The 18,734-nt window shown below is 33.8% G+C and overlaps 1 protein-coding gene across 2 annotated transcripts in view; it reads right to left on the reverse strand.

The window, feature by feature from the left end:
• The window catches only part of LOC136850783 (uncharacterized), a 293,749-nt gene that overhangs the window by 185,563 nt on the left and 89,452 nt on the right, over positions 1–18,734 (reverse strand). Inside the window, exon 3 of one of the 2 annotated variants that reach the window (XM_067124733.1) lies at positions 7,296–7,348. The exons of the other annotated variant lie outside the window; for it this stretch is intronic. The gene's annotated coding sequence lies outside the window, so the exon portion shown is untranslated. The remainder of the gene's footprint in view (positions 1–7,295; positions 7,349–18,734) is intronic. 2 annotated transcript variants of the gene reach the window in all.

Below are 18,734 nucleotides of genomic sequence, written 5' to 3' on the forward strand. Positions count from 1 at the left end.
TAACTCGCAAAATGAGAGAGAGAGAGAGAGAGAGAGAGAGAGAGAGAGTCTGCAAGATTAAAACATTTGTCTGCACACAATTCCTCTCAAGGGAAAGATATGACCAGTTGATGTCACGAACAAGAATGTAAGACAGTCAGCAGCAGACGACATTTTCCAAACACACACACACACACACACACACACCGACCCATACGCGCGCGCGCACACACACTTGCGCAAGCACACAAACAGGACCTGTAGAGAATTCTTTAATCTTTATACTTGATTCTCAGAAATCCTATGGCGCGCGCGCACACACACACACACACACATACAGGACTGTAGAAGTTTCTTTAATCTTTATACTTGAGTCTCAAAGATTCTAAGATTCTATTAGATTCTTCTAAGGTTTGTTTTCCGGGAATCAAAAGTAAAGGAGGTTTTCTTAGTTACCTCCTCGAGTTGGAATAAAATGATGACGTCACCACCATTTGGAAAGGAATATTACTAATGCTTTTTTATATGCTTACGTCATTATATCTTAGAGGAAATGAACGTCTTTCAAGAGTATTTTGCTTGTCGTCATATTTCAGAAATGTGTATTTCTATTATAATATATTGTTTTAGAAATGCAGTGGCGTAACCAGCGTTACTGGCGCCCGGGGCGGACTCTGAAAGTGCCACCCCATTCCCGTCCAAAAAATTACTAAAGTGATGAAATTTAAACGCACATTTTAAACCGTAACATCTCAATCATTTATTTTATTCCATAAAGCTAAAACAAAAACAACACAGCAGATTTACAATGGAACCCGGCGAGCTTTGTTTGAAGCGAATTCGCTAACATGCTAGAAAATCTAGAACTGTGCCTGACCAGACCTGCTCAAAAGATGCCAGAGTGCCGCCCTCGGGGACAGTCATTAGAAATAACTAAAGGGGAGGGGGTGGGCGTCCGCCACCCTCCTCCTTAGTTATTTCTAATCTACTATTCTTTTACGTCACCGTATTATTATTACTATTATTATTATTATTATTATTATTATTATTATTATTATTATTATTATTATTATTATTATTATTATTATTATTCAGAATGAACACTATTAATGCCTCTGTCTTCATTTGATAAGATAAAAACAGCATAAAATGTCAACTTGAACACAATACATATTCTTAATAAGGTACAAGAAGATTGTGAATACTTTTAAGCACGAAAGATCGTGAATGATTTTAAGATGCACAAAATACGACTATATAAAAACTATAAATTAAAAACTATACACACCTTTAATATTAAACTCAAGTAATCAAAATGTGTTCATTATGATACAAAAGAAAACTATAAATATTTCCTAGGCACCTATAAATCACAAATACTTTGACGACAAACGCAAGGATATTTTCTGCACAAGACCAAATTTTGGAATAAAACTATTTCCTAACAAAACCGAGGAAAAAAAATATATTCATCTCAAGATATTTTTATTACAATTTAAAAACCATAAATGTTTTGCATAACAAGGCTTCAACATTAATACAAGATTTCTATAGACAAAAGAATTTTTCATCAAAAAAATTCAAAATTAATACATAAGTAACATAAAAAAAAAATCAAGCAAAAAAGGCAAGAACCAACTCAACTCCTGCTTTATGCCCTGCTAATCGACTATGAGATTAACTCCTCTGGCGTCACCCAATGTAAACACCAAAAGAAAATGGGATAATCACCCTTAACGAGATAGGGAATGAGGGTTAAAAGGCTATAACACTCCAACACTTGAGCAGAGGCCTCCCGCAGGAGCGATTACTTGGGCCCTTTTCCAAATGCCAAGTCGATCTAAATAATGTCAAGGAAAATGAAGAATAATAGGCGTAGTTATGCATTGCCACATCGTGAGGCGAGTTCTGCATAAGACGGATAGCTTGCCTTGAAGGTTATCTGTCCGCAGAGAGAGAGAGAGAGAGAGAGAGAGAGAGAGAAACATATGTGACGGGATGAGAGAGAGAAATACATGTGAGGAGGGAGAGAGAGAGAGAGAGAGAGAGAGAGAGAGAGAGAGAGAGAGAGAGAGAGAGAGAACATATGTGTGTGTGTGAGTGTGTGTTGAGAGAGAGAGAGAGAGAGAGAGAGAGAGAGAGAGAGAGAGAGAGAGAGAGAGAGAGAGAGAGAGAGTAATAATGATCACGCCTCGACAACACGAAAACTTCTCCTGGAACTATCATGACGTCCAGAAAAACTCCCCACACCCCCCCAAAAAAAATTCTATTTTAACTTACGAAACCAACATCCATCTTCCACTGTATCGCGTGACATTTCAAAATTCATGACAAACCTTTCGTCCCTGTCACATAACATCAGCGTATTCGAACGGTTGCTTTAAGTAACTGAAAGCTACTAATAAATTTGGGTTATTAAATCATTAAGAGGTATTACGTTGTTTGCTGGTCCCCCTCCCTCCCTCTCCCCCCCTCTCTCTCTCTCACGTGCAACAGGTCTTAGTCGTAATCTCTGCCCAGTTACCAGGAGTGCATTATAATGAGGTCATGCAATGCCAAAACTGGCGGGAGGGTCAAACGGGTGCCACCTTGTTCTGTGATTAACACTGTGACACTTTAAAGAATGTTATTTTTTTTATATATGGAGCACACCGTGGCACTGTAAGTAACCTTCAATATCTCTATTATATGAGGCATACATTGGCACTGTGATGAGCCTTAAATATTTTTATTATAAGATGCACATTTTCACCGTCGTCCCAAACTGGATGCTGTTTACACTTATTATTATTATTATTATTATTATTATTTTTATTATTATTATTATTATTATTCATAAGATAAACTCTTTTCATATGGAACAAGCCCACAGGGGCCAGTGACTTGAAATTCAAGCTTCCAAAGAATATGGTGTTCATTAGGAAGAAGTAAGAGGAGGTAAAGGAAAACATATAAAGAAGAAATCCCACTTATTAAAAGAGAAAAAAATACATTAACAAATTAATAAATAAGTAGATAAAAATGTAAGTATATTACTAAAATACAAAGAGACTTGCTTTCTGAAGAAGAGGAAACATCACTAGAATAAGAAGGAAGAAAACGAAGAAAAATTAAGTTAAAAAAATTAATACATAAATACAGTAGATAAAATGGAAGTAAACTATCAAAATAAAATGAGGACTGCTTTCTAAAGAGGAAACAGATCACTGGACTGAGGTGGGAGAAAAAGAAGAAGTTGATTCAACAACAGGTAAATAAATAGAAACGAGACAAGTTTCTCCTCATTAGTGGGATTTACTCGGTTCTGGGAGAGTATACGCAGGTAAGGCGGCCGTTGCTTCAAGTGTCAGGACTCTTGTGCATTAAAGGAACATTCACGAGATATATTTTTGCCTGAATTCCTCGACGTCACAAGGACATTCAAAAAAATTAACTGAGCTAATTTCAGTCTTAACTTTTGTCATTTTCAATTTTTATGGACCTGAGTTTTTTCTCTGATTCACGAGAAAAAAATATATTTGCCTGAATTGATGGACTTCACAGGGACATTTACAAAATGATTACGCAAAAATCACAATCTCAATTTTTGTTATTTACACTTTTCACTGACAGACTTCTTTTTTTCCACAATCTCAACTTTTGTTATTTACACTATTTATTGACAAACTTTTTTTTTCCACAATCTCAACTTTTGTTATTTACACTTTTCGTTAATAAACTTTTTTTTTTTCACAATCTCAACTTTTGTTATTTACACTTTTCATTGACAAACTTTTTTTTTTTGCACAATCTCAACTTTTGTTATTTACACTTTTCAATTACCAACTTTTTTTTCTCTGTGGGTTTTTTTTTACCAAAACCTGTATAAAAGGTGATAAATTTCCAGACCTACGATATAAAAGCTAAAGAAAGGATGACAGAAAGCTAATCAGCATCTAAAATACTACTACCAAGTTTATTCAACTTATGAATGAATGAATGAATGAAAGGGTGTCTTCATATGTTTCTCATCTGGATTCAAGGCTTGTAGTTTGAGGAAAAGGAGAAATTAAAAGGTCACAGCTATTGCATCATCGCTTGTTCACAGCCTGAAAGTTTGAGGTTGAAATTTTAACAGTAAAAGGTCATACAAATATTTATATGTTTATGTATGTATATGTAAATGTGTATATATGTATATATATATTAAACTATATATATTTGTATATATACATATATATGTAAATATATGATAGAAAGATAGATAGATATACCCCAGTATGAATATCAGTATGGGTAGGCTACATCCAAGAAAACGAAACAAAACATCAAATATATAAATAATTATAAAAACTCAATAAAGAAAAGACAATTTAAAAAATATTCAATAAACAAATGAATGGCTGCAAAACGTTCCCATTCATTCATCCCCCAAAATCAAGCAACTTCGCGTATGACGCAAACACACAAACTAACAAACACAAACACACACGCACTCACACACACACACACAACCCTTCTACCATCACACCACAAGAAAGAGCAGAACAGAGCAGCAACTGAAACAGTCTCTTAGATACACAGATACACACACATACACATACACAATCATGCAAAAATGCCACACACACACACATACACAATCATGCAAAAATGCCACACACACACACATACACAGTCATGCAAAAATGCCACACACATACAGTCATGCAAAAATGCCACACACACACATACACAATCATGCAAAAATGCCACACACACATACATATTCATGCAAAAATGCCACACACACATACACAATCATGCAAAAATGCTACATACACATACACAATCATGCAAAAATGACACACACGTACACAATCATGCAAAAATGCCACACACATACACAATCATGCAAAAATGCTACACACACATACACAATCATGCAAAAATGCCACACACAAACACAATCATGCAAAAATGCCACACACACACATACACAATCATGAAAAAACGCCACACACACACATACACAATCATGCAAAAATGCCACACACACATACACAATCATGCACATACACAATCATGCAAAAATGCCACACACACACATACACAATTATGCAAAAATGCCACACACACACATACACAATCATGCAAAAATGCCACACACACACATACACAATCATGCAAAAATGCCACACACACACATACACAATCATGCAAAAATGCCACACACACATACACACACACATACACAATCATGCAAAAATGCCACACACACACATACGCAATCATGCAAAAATACCAAGCACACACACATACACAACCATGCAAAAATACCAAGCACACACACATACACAACCATGCAAAAATGCCACACATACATACACACACACACACACAAACACACGGCGGTGCTGGGTTGTTGCGAGCGAAAGAGAAAGGGAACGAGAAATGTGCGGAATACAAACTATGCCTGACACTAACTGTTCGACAACGCAAAAAAAGATGCCTGGCCTTAATTAAAAGGTTACGGATTGTGGGTGCGTAAGGGTGGAAGGATTTTAAGTATGGGAAAGTGTGGCCTTCTGTTACTTCTCTCAAATGAACACCGTAATATTCTCTGAAAGCTGGAATTTCGAGTCAGTGGCCCCGGTGGTGGGGTTGTTCCATAGGAATAAGGTTCGTGTTCTATAATAATAATAATAATAATAATAATAATAATAATAATAATAATAATAATAATAATAATAATGTGGATTTCAAATGCCGGAAAGTGTTGCTTTCTGTTACTTCTTCCTAATGAACCCTGAAATGTTCTTTGAAATCCTGAATTTCAAGTCAGTGGCCCCCGTGGTGGGCTTGTTCCATATGAATAGGGTTCATGTTCTGAATAATAATAATAATAATAATAATAATAATAATAATAATAATAATAATAATAATAATAATAATACACCCCCCGTTTGTATGTTCATATGTAGCCTACTGTGCAGCTAGCATATATATATATATATATATATATATATATATATATATATATATATATATATATATATATGTGTGTGTGTGTGTGTGTATTATGAATTTCTACCGCTCTGTATCCAGCTTTGTATCGGCCCTCTAAAGATGGCTTAGTTAACAATATAGCGGATACCAGTCAGGATCTACAGCAGCGTTTCATTTCTTCTAAGTGGTGCTTGATATATAAAAAAAAAACACGTGTAAGAGTGATTATAAGCAAGCACGCAAGCAAGCACGCATACACACACACATATATAATATATATATATATATATATATATATATATATATATATATATATATATATATATATATATATATATATATATATATCTGAAATTCACCCAGGACAATAAAAACCTCCAATCCCCAGAAACTCGATCCGAGAAACCTAGGTGGAGGACCCGGGAACGTTAACCACCTCCCCCCTGGGGTTTTCATACCTGCTTCAGTCACTTGAGGGCAAGAGGCAAACTGAGGTATGCTATTACTTTAGAAGCCAGACACGCTAAAAGGAAATACCCGCTTGATATCGCGAGTCCGTGTATGCCCCGTGTATGCCGTATGACCGCAAGCCCACGCCACACGGAGGTGGGCGCAGCCACGTATGCAGTCGAAAGCGCATGCGCGCACATACATGCATGCATACTTATTTATTTATATATATATATATATATATATATATATATATATATATATATATATATATATATATATGTATATATATATATATATATAGATATATATATATATATATATATATATATATATATATATGTGTGTGTATATATATATAGGTAATGCGTGTGTGTGTATGTGCATATACATACATACATATATGAAATGCGTGTGTTTGTGTGTATGTATATATATATATATATATATATATATGTATGTATGTATGTATGTATGTATGTATGTATGTATGTATGTATGTATGTATGTATGTATGTATGTATGTATGTACAGTATATATATGCATGTGTACATGTGCATACATGTGTGTGTATGTGCGTGTGTGAAATTACACACACAGAAACAGTTTCATCGTAAAGCATATGCGCCAACGAAATACTGAACACTTTCATCCACTTACAAGTTCCAATTCCCAAAACATTCGGCTAAACTCAGACAAGATTTTTATTCAGATATTTCAAAGCTTTTAGCTATAACTGACAATTTAAAAACTCCAATGACCAGGTCTGGCAATAACATCTTCACTATGACACTTTATTTATATTTTGTTGTTTGATTTATTATTAAATAAATAATAAGAAAGAATACACTAATAATACAAAAAACATAAATACAAGAAAACATTCCAGATTACTGACCAGCTCTGTCTAATGCACTGGAACGTCTCTGGGTCTTCCAAACAGGTGCTCACCTGAAAAGAAAATAGAAAAAATGTTCAGGATTTATAATGGTAAAAGTCGTGTGTGTTTAGTACAATTATATTCGACCTGAAATTTCGAGAAAATATATAAGTAAATGGAAAATGAATTCACAAAATAATGGCAGTTACAGTTTCTGGGTTGAATTTTCAGGAAAATATATAAGTATAATTTGGGAAATGAATTCACAAAATAATAGTAGTTACAGTTTCTTGGTTGAATATTTAGGAATATATATATATAAGTATAATATGGAAAATTAATTCACATAATAATGGCACTTACAGATTCTTGGCTGAATTTTCTGGAAAATACATAAGCATAACATGGGAAATGAACAATATTGTTAGTTATAATTACTTAAAACACTTTTTATTTTTTTTTAGGATTCATTTACTAGGTTCCTGTTAAAAAATAAATTTTAATATTAAAATTTTATCATTCTCCAAGTAATCAAAAATAGACAGCTTCATAAAGTAGACAACGTATTAAAGTTAATATAAAAACAATAAAAAAAATTGCATATCATACAATAAACAATATATGCTCTTCATTAGAAACTGACATTACTACCCACTGTGTATTATATTTAATACCTAAATCATGATTACTTTTGCAAATCTACCTATTATATAATTGCAAGACACCTTTCCCTAACTCTTCACTTTTGCAATACCAAAATGTACCTAACCAAAAATAAATGATGAATGCAAAATAATGCCTTTTTTCCCTCGGTACACAAAAGAAACGAACAAGAAACACTAAAAATTAAAAAAAATAAAATAATAAGAAAGGGGAAAGAGAATGATAGCCGACTTCAAATAGGAACCAACCCGTTATCAGACAGAAGTCACAGAAAACGGGCTTCAATATATATTGGGACTTCCTTTCGCAAAGAAAACGAAAATACTCTTATCTCATTTCTTCATTCAGACTCACTCGGCCAGACGCCTCCAAGACCATCTCTCTCTCTCTCTCTCTCTCTCTCTCTCTCTCTCTCTCTCTCTCTCTCTCTTCAATGACTTATTTCATTGTTCTCTACTTCCCTATTTATTTATATTGTTAGTCCATATATCTTTGCAATTTAATTTTCTCAACAATATATACACATACATACAGTACATATATACATACATATACCGCCCAGAGGAAATCAAATGAATGCATACATGCAAACATACATACATACATATACTAGCCAGATGAAAGCAAACAAAACGGATACATACATACATACATACATACATACAAACATACATACATACACCGGCCAGATGAAATAAATAAATCTTACATACACAAAAACATACACACAGTGTCAGAACCACACACACACACACACACACACACACACAAAACAATCACAAAAAAAAACTCATCTGTAACACCGGCTCAATTTCCATCAAATTTCCTTTAGTTCCCAGGATCCATTTACTATTTTTTTTGGCAGGGGGGGAAAGGGCCATTTGCTTCTCCCTCCCCTCGCCCTCCCCCTCCTTCCATCCTCTCCTACTACCCCGTCAATTTAAGCTGCTCTTCTCCTTCCTCTTCTCTCTTTTTCTCTCTCTCTTTAATCTTTCTCGTCCTCTTGGTTCAGTGAAACTGGGAAAGCGAAAAAAGGTCATGTCAAGTGTTTACTTAGCGGCCCAGAGAGAGAGAGAGAGAGAGAGAGAGAGAGAGAGAGAGAGAGAGAGAGAGAGAGAGAACAAATAACTGAAAACTGAAATATATATATATATATATATATATATATATATATATATAGAGATAGAGAGAGAGAGAGAGAGAGAGAGAGAGAGAGAGAGAGAGAGAGAGAGAGAGAGAGAGAACGAATCACTTTAAAACTGACAAAGACGGGGCGGAAAGATGCTAGCTCGACCTTTGACCCGAGCATGAGCCAGCTGGCACTTTTTTTTTTTTACCGGGACGGGCAATTTGGGAGGGGGTCGGAGGAGGAGAGAGAGAGAGAACGGGAAGGGGAACGGGGGAGGGGGGTTGATAATTTACATAACGTTTTTGTATTTACTCCCGACAGGACCCGGTCACGGAGGAACGCTTCCCTGAGGTTATTGAAATTTCGGGAAAGAAGAAGTGTAATAATTTTGAGTTGGGTATAAGAAAGTTGCTCGTTTTTTGGAAGATTTTTTTTTTGTGTGTGTGAAGTCGATCTTTTATAAAAGAATTTTTTTTATACTGAAAATATTTGGCAAGGTATACGAGAATTCTTCTATTGGAAAAGGTGTTGAATATTTTTTATACTGAAAATATTTAGCAAGGCATACGCGAATTCTTCTATTGGAAAAGGTGTTTTAACGAATAATAATAATAATAATAATAATAATAATAATAATAATAATAATAATAATAATAATAATAATAATAATAATAATAATAATAATTCGCTCATTTTTGAAGGAATTTTTTTCTATCCCCACTGAAAATATTTAGCAAGGCATACGTAAATGTTTGTCTTGGAAAAGGTGTTTACCGAATAATAATAATAATATACTTAAATTTATCCCAGGACCATATCTATAAACAGGCAAGGTAGATACAATACAATTACACAAAATTTGGATACACGAGATAAAAAGTTATAATAATGACACTGCTAATAATAATAATAATAATAATAATAATAATAATAATAATAATAATATACAACAGCGCATAATAATAAGGAGCACCGATAAAGAAATGTACAATGTATTTTTATAAACTGATACTTCGTAATTATACGTGTCCTTATTTTTTATCGTCGCAATAAAGATGGTCAGGGAACAGACAGCAACGCTTCTTTTGACGTTGAGACATGGCGAATCATGTCATGGAATTAATATGGAAAGCTCTCTCTCTCTCTCTCTCTCTCTCTCTCTCTCTCTCTCTCTCTCTCTCTCTCTCTCTCTCTCTCTCTCTCATGGAAACTGGAATTTCAGCCTATCAGGAAATTGTAGAATTTTACCCTACCAGAAAATTGTGGAATATCATACAATCAGAATTTATGGTAAAGAAAGCTTTGGTAAAGCTGCTTTCAAAATGACTGACGAATTCCATTACGTAACTGAGTCATCTTTTAAATCATAACTTCCAAAACCTCTCTTCAGGAGGCCGATGGTACAGTCAACCAAGAGAAGAACTATATATATATATATATATATATATATATATATATATATATATATATATATATATATATATATATATATATATATATATATATATATATATATATATATTATATATTTATATATATATATATATATATATATAATATATGTTATATACACTACATATATATATATATATATATATATATATATATATATATATATATATATATATATATATATATATATATATATAGATAAGGAAAGGTTAGAATGACTCTATTACCCCATACCATATGAAAGTTGCTAGGTAATAGCGTCTTGCTATATGCGTAAAAAAATTTTTCCTTTTTTCCTCATCTTTTGCCTTTCCCTGGACTTTCATTTTCAATGCAAAAACGGACCTTCTGACTACGCCAGCTGGCCCTTTCATTAGAAGAGGAGAAAGTCCGTATCCAGTATCTCTCTCTCTCTCTCTCTCTCTCACTCTCTCTCTCTCTCTCTCTCTCTCAAATGTTGTTCGCGTACATAAATGATAAAAAAGTAAAGAAAGTTTATTTGCAACTATAAATGATAGAGAGTCTCTCTCTCTCTCTCTCTCTCTCTCTCTCTCTCTCTCTCTCTCTCTCTCTCTCTCTCTCATATATCGTTCACAAATGTAAATAATAAGAAGCTGGGAAAAATTTTTGCTTGCATTTATAAAATGGTAAACTGAGAGAGAGAGAGAGAGAGAGAGAGAGAGGAGAGAGAGAGAGAGAGAGAGAGAGAGAGAGAGAGAGAGAGATTTAAACCTCATAGCCCAACAACATCCGAATTTTTCCTACCAATGCAACGCGATTACTAGAAAAAAAAATTAATTAACAAATAATTATAACAAGCACGAATAGACAAATAAACATGAAATAAAAACGAATAAATCAATAAAAAAAACACGAATAAGTCATTAAAATACACATGAACAGATAAATGATTTATAAACAATAAACCCAGCACCCCCCTCTCCCCCCTTAAGAGAATCATTACACAAGGCTGCGCCCTCGAAGCAAATAACGCTTTTGGCTGCGATGTGATGAAATGCCCCCTTCCCTCTACCTCTTACCCTTCCCCCCCTTCCTCTTTCTTCCCCTCCCCTCCCTCCCCCCCTCACTCGCTCCCACACCCCCTTCTATACCCTTCCCCTTCCTCTATCTCTCATCCCGTCCCCACCCCCTCCAATACCTCACCCCACCCTGCTCCCCACCCTCCACCTTCCTCTACCTCCCCACCCCTCCTTCCCTTCCCCTCCCCTCAACACCCGCCTCCTCCCCCATTCCATCGGCGTGACGACGATTACAGAAGAAATTAAACAAATAATCCGGATCACGATCTAATAATTAAGCCAGTGATGTGATGTGGAGGCCAGCATAGGGAGGGGGGGGGAGGAGGAGGAGGAGGAGGAGGAATGAGAGAGAGAGAAGTCTGGGTTAATGAGGAATGAGACTTTCCAAGTCAATAGATCGAAACAAAAGGATACAAATAAGAGAAATGGAAGTCACTGAGAGAGGTGGGAAGCGGATATCACGGGGAAGGTGTTATTCCGATTCTTTTACATAAGAAGAGCGGGCATAGTAACTGCGCGCGTGCGCGCCCGTTTGTGCGTGCTAGAATCAATTGTGTCTTGTTAAATTCTCTCTTTCTCTACCTTACTGTAATGATATCTTCACAGTTCAGCCTCTCTCTCTCTCTCTCTCTCTCTCTCTCTCTCTCTCTCTCTCTCTGCCTTCATACCTACTTTAATAACAACTTCACAGTTAGGCTAAACCCCTCCTCTCTCTCTCTCTCTCTCTCTCTCTCTCTCTCTGCCTTCATATCACACATACTACAATTTCTTCACAGTTAAAACCTCCCCGCTCTCTCTCTCTGCCTTCATACATACTACAGTAATACTCACACAATTATCTCTCTCTCTCTCTCTCTCTCTCTCTCTCTCTCTCTCTCTCTCTCTCTCTCTCTCTCTCTCTCTCTCAAGCATAATATATGAGAGTGAAGGTACAATTCAATAAAACATTTAGAGAAAGGGTAAGGGGGAGGGGAAGAGCCTTCTGCGGCCATTAAAGTGAAATGGAATTTTTTTTTTTTTTCAGCGACTTTTTACCTTACTTAATCTAAATAGCATATGGCTTCATCTCCTGTCGGGCGGTTTCCCTCCCCCTCTCTCTCTCTCTCTCTCTGACATTTAAATGTGCCTCCCAGCGTAATCAACTGTTAAAAATCGACAGTAATGAAAGAGTGAAAATAATATTGTGAGTATAGTGGTACAGGCAATGTATTAGTTATGCTGGAATTGTGTATCTATATGTATTGTGTATCTATATGTATGTATGTATGTATGTATATATATATATATATATATATATATATATATATATATATATATATATATATAAATATATACAGTGTGTGTGTGTGTAATGTATATGTATATATATATATATATATATATATATATATATATATATATATATATATATATATATATATATATATATATATATATATATATAAAAAACTTAAATACGAGATAAAAAAATCATTTTTGTAAAAACTGAAGGACCACCCCTTACAACAAATTTATCAATAAATAAGCCAAAAGAAATAATTTTAGCGAAAACTTCAAGAGCCTAAACACAGCACAGAATGTTAGTTAAAACTTAAAAGAGATATTAGAAGCATTAGTCAAACCTGAAGAACTATCACTTAGGGGAAAAAAAAACTCTTACGTAAACAAGCACGAAGAATATCTGTAAAAAACTAAAAAAAGAGTTTTTCCTACGACCAACAACTGACACACACACAGATTACAAAACCTTAAACACACTCTACGAACATCACTTTCCCTTCTGAATAATGAAGAAGAAAAGGAAAGACTAAAAAAAGGAAAAGGGAAAACATGAAATCAGCCACGCATGTTTTATCACAGTGCAAATAGCATATATCAAACATGACAGACTGGATCAGGCGACGACCATAAATCCGGCTTTCACGTGTCTATATACATAAATGGTGGGGAAGGTGGTGGGGGTGTGTTGGGGGTGGGGGAGGAATTTCGGTGGTGATGGCTTTGTCGGAGAGACATCCGAATTGATGAGAGATAAATCGGACTTTGGTAGCAAAATGCGCAACATGTCGTAAACATGTTGGTAATTTGTTGCATGCATATCACAAACAAGTTGAAAACAAGTCAAATGACATTGCAGTGATGGCAATGCTGGAAGACATTTGAACTGCTCAAATTAGGATGATCCCAAATTATAGTAAAACATCTCATAAACATGTTGGTAACTCATCACATACATATCTGAAATATGTTGAAAACAAGTCTGTGGCAGTGTGGTAATAGCTTTGTTGGCAGACATATGAATTGATGAGAGATAATTCGGCCTTTGGTAACAAAATGAGCAAATTAGGATGAGGCCAAACTACAGTGAAATATGTCATAAATATGTCGGTAACTTACTGCATACATATCACTAACAAGTTGAAAACAAGTCAATGGAAGAGCAGTGATGGGTAAGCAAGAGAGATGTTTGAACTGATGAGATAAACCGGCCTTTGTTAAGAAAATGCGCAGGGTAGGATGTGCCCAAACTACAGTGTAACATGTCGTATACACGTCGATAACTTGTTGTATACATATCACAAACAAGTTGAAAACAATTCGACCAAGTTAAATGGAAAACGAATCTCGAGCAACTGTTGGATAACCATACGAAGCACTGATTAGGACAACCGATAAGTCGTCGACTAGTATGCAACATGTCTGGATATGTGTGTGTACGACAGTTACCGACGTGTGTTTTAAAGCAACCTTACGGTAGAGAAATAAGGTGTTAATGGGAAAGAAAAGAAAAGTTAGGGTAAACATTGTCATAAACATCATAATAATATATATTTGCGTCATACAAATGATGCAACAAGGAATATTTAAGAGGTTAGGAATTTTAATAACGAAAAACTGCATTATTTTAATAATGAACGATGTAAAAATACATACTGCAAGAAGGACGAATAAAAGACATATTACAATATGACATCAATTTTGAACAAATATGCACCAACGAAGGTCAGTAAATAACGTCAAGTCTGAAAATTGCTGTAGAATGTGAGACAATGAAGGAAAATGAATGATAAATAAATCTGAATTGTGTATAATTGGGCCGTAGACAGAAGTCACATGACTGATTGGCTTAGGTAAACTAGCGTTGTGATGACTAAGGTCATGAAGTCTAAAAATAGACATGGATTATAAATAAAGGAATAAAATAAACTAATAAATAAATAAATAAGAAATATATAAATAAATCAATATATACATAACTAATTAATAAATAAATACAAAAGGAAGCCCGAATCCTCTACAGGAAAGTTATACAGATCGTTATTATTATTATTATTATTATTATTATTATTATTATTATTATTATTATTATATCATTATTATTATTATTACATAAAGAAATGCCCTTTACCTCATTACCACATAATTACCAGTCCTTGAGAGAAAAACGAAGCAAAGAAAAAACTGAGTAAATTATATATATATATATATATATATATATATATATATATATATATATATATATATATATATATATATGTATATATATATATATATATATATATATATATATATATATATATACATAAATATATATAGTGCTGTAATGGCCGTGCTGTTGATTACCTACCAAACTGAATTGTTAATAACAAAAGAGACACAGCCTTGCTAAGTCATTTAACGCCACTATAAATCAAAGCAAATATAATTTATTGAGGTTACATTTCTTTAGAATTAACTTGGGGATTTGTCAGATGCAGGAATGAATGCTATTTTGTATAAAAATGCGAATAATTCAATAAGGAAAGGAATAAAATAACGAGGGAAGAATGACTAAAAGACGGATGATATCAACAATTAAAAATTTGAAATATACAAAAATATTTTAAAGACTCACACAAACATTGTATTGCTATGCTGACAAAGATGTCATAAAACATAATATAGCAATTATTTGTATAATATTTCCATTGTTTGTATTTGTAAACACAAAAGGCATAAAAAGCATTCCCTTTAGAAATACACACCAATTGGAAAACACTTAAAACAAAGAAATATACCTCGCGCAATTAAAGGTAATCAGGTAAATAATTACACTAAAGATAAAAATACATCTAAAAAAATACAAAAAAAATGACAAAAATTGCATTATATAAATAAAAAAATACAGAAAAACCTCAAAACAAAAAAAACGCAACATGGAAATAAAGATAATCAGGTAGATGAATAATTACATGAAACATAAAAATGCATAAAAAATTACAAAAAATTGCATAATGTAAATCTAAATTACAGAAAAACCACACAAAAAATTCCACCCACAAATACAAAAAAAAACTACGACAATGAAAACATACTGCACAAAAACAAATCCACACACAAATATAAAAAAAAAACTACGACAATGAAAACAAAGTGCACTGAAATAAAAACAAAAAAATTCCACACACAAATATAAAAAAACTACGAAAATAAAAACAAAGTACACAAAAAAAAAAAAAAACAAATGCCGACAACAGACGCTTCTCACAAAGAAAATATGTAAAAAAAAAAAAAAATAACATTGTAATGCTAAGCAAAGGTCACACATGGCTGGGTACGCATGCCCGAGCTGCAAAAGGGCACGCGAGGGGGGGGGGGCGTCTCCCCTTATCCATCATGCGCCCATCCTTTCTGCAGTAGAGAAGGGGGAGTTTCCTGAAGGTGGGTGATCTCACCGCCCATGACATAATCCTTTTCAGGTACCTCTTGTGTGAATGCATGGGAGAGTCTGCATGACGGATAGTGAAGGCGGATAATAATAATAATAATAATAATAATAATAATAATAATAATAATAATAATAATAATAATAATAATACAGGAAAAAGGACCACATTAACGTTTGTTTAAATAATAATAATAATAATAATAATAAATCATAAACGCTTGTATAATAGTAATAATAATAATAATAATAATAATAATAATAATAATAATAATAATAATAATAATAATAATATAAAAATAATAATAATAATAATAATAATAATGCATAAAAACATCATAAACGTTTGTATAATAATAATAATAATAATAATAATAATAATAATAATAATAATAATAATGCACAAAAAATAACAACATAAAGGCATATATAATGCATAATGATACATTTTACTATTAAACATTATTTTCATTAACAAAAATACCACCAATTATGACAGAAATAAAGAATAATAATAACACCACCATTTCACAAAAATGTTCAAAACAAACGAATATATATTTAAAACAACACCACCTACCAATCTTCCCATAAATCCTTTCCTTACCTCAACAAAAACATAACCCACAAAATAACACCACGAGCACTGACAGAAAAAGCAAGGATAATAACTCATATTCATAATTCATACAAAAGCGGAAACTCAGAAATTCCGAAGACTTCGTATTGGCCATGAAAAATCTCGGGTCTTATTTAAAATTCAAGGTCTATTTGTCGGGTCAACACACTTAGGTCAGGCGCCTGAAAAAGGTTACGCCAGGTTCATCGGATATCAGAAAAACAAGTAAAAAATGCGCAGATGTTTCTTCGGCGCAGTCGAGTTTTCTGTACATCGTATAATCAAGGCCGCCGAAAATAGATCTATCTTTCTGTGGTCTCGGTATAATGCTGTATGAGCCGCAGCCCATGAAACTTTATCCACGGCCCGGTGGTGGGCTGGCTTATATCGTTGCCAGACGCACGATTGTGGCTAACTTTAACCTTAAATATAATAAAAAAAAAATACTGAGGCTAGAGGGCTGCAATTTGGTATGTTTGATGATTGGAGGGTGGATGACCAACATACCAATTTGCAGCCCTCTAGCCTCAGTAGTTTTTAAGATCTGAGGGCGGACGGACAGACTAAGCCATCTCAATAGTTTTCTTTTATAGAAAACTAAAAAGACGATTTTCATTCGTTGACAATATATCCATGATAAGGTTTAGTACATATGAAAATAAATGTTTTAAGCGTAAAAAGTTTTAACAAAATCTTAACGTTTAAGGAAACGTTTTAGAAAATTTTCAGGGTCAACAAGCTTCCGAATCAAAAATAAAATAAACAAACAAATAAAAATACAATATATATAATACATATATCCACATATATATGTATAATGTAATATATAATGTGTGTGTGTGTGTGTGTGTGTGTGTGTGTGTGTGTGTGTGTGTGTGTGTGTGTGTGTGTGTACTGTATATGTGCGTGCGCGCATGCGCTTGACCTTGCCTTCTTTCACCCTTCCCAATCAAATATTCACATGACACCACCAAACTGACCATTCTCCCTCAATCAACACGTACACACATACACACACGCACACACACACACACACACATCAAGTAACAACCGGTAAAAATAATAAAACATCGAGGTGGCCTGAGCTAAAAATATACACTGGCAATGCGAGACCGACATTCGCATTTAAATATGTGATAAATATAGAAATGTATTTGTTACATTCACCTGACCCACGGTACGAGATCGGGTTAATCAAACACACCTCTTTCACCTTGTATTCACCTTCATAATCCACTAACTACATCTCTTACTACTACTACTACTACTACTACTACTACTACTACTACTACTACTACTACTGCTATTAATAATAATAATAATAATAATAATAATAATAATAATAATTCGTGAAACCTAGAAAAGAGAAAATAAACAGAAAATGTGACTAATAAGCAAATACCTTATAAATATACATACATACATACATACATACATACATACATACAACATACATTCATACAAATATACATATACACAAATATACATATACACATATATATATAATATATATATATATATATATATATATATATATATAGAGAGAGAGAGAGAGAGAGAGAGAGAGAGAGAGAGAGAGAGAAAAGATTAACAAGAAAGGTAACAGAGAGGAAGTATTTCAGAGAGAGAGAGAGAGAGAGAGAGAGAGAGAGAGAGATCCAAGAAATATTTCGCAGGATATTACGGATGTGGGGGGGAAGGGAAAGAGGGGAGGGGGAGAGACGAACCAAAGATGATGCCCCGATGACTCATCCCTGGCTGGCAGAAGAAGAAGAACCAGAGGATATAGAAAACGGAGTCAAAAAGAAAACGGAGGTAAACAAAGCAATTCCACCACTAGCACAACAAC

Source organism: Macrobrachium rosenbergii, chromosome 22 (genome assembly GCF_040412425.1).
Source record: "Macrobrachium rosenbergii isolate ZJJX-2024 chromosome 22, ASM4041242v1, whole genome shotgun sequence".
Lineage (NCBI taxonomy): Eukaryota > Metazoa > Arthropoda > Malacostraca > Decapoda > Palaemonidae > Macrobrachium > Macrobrachium rosenbergii.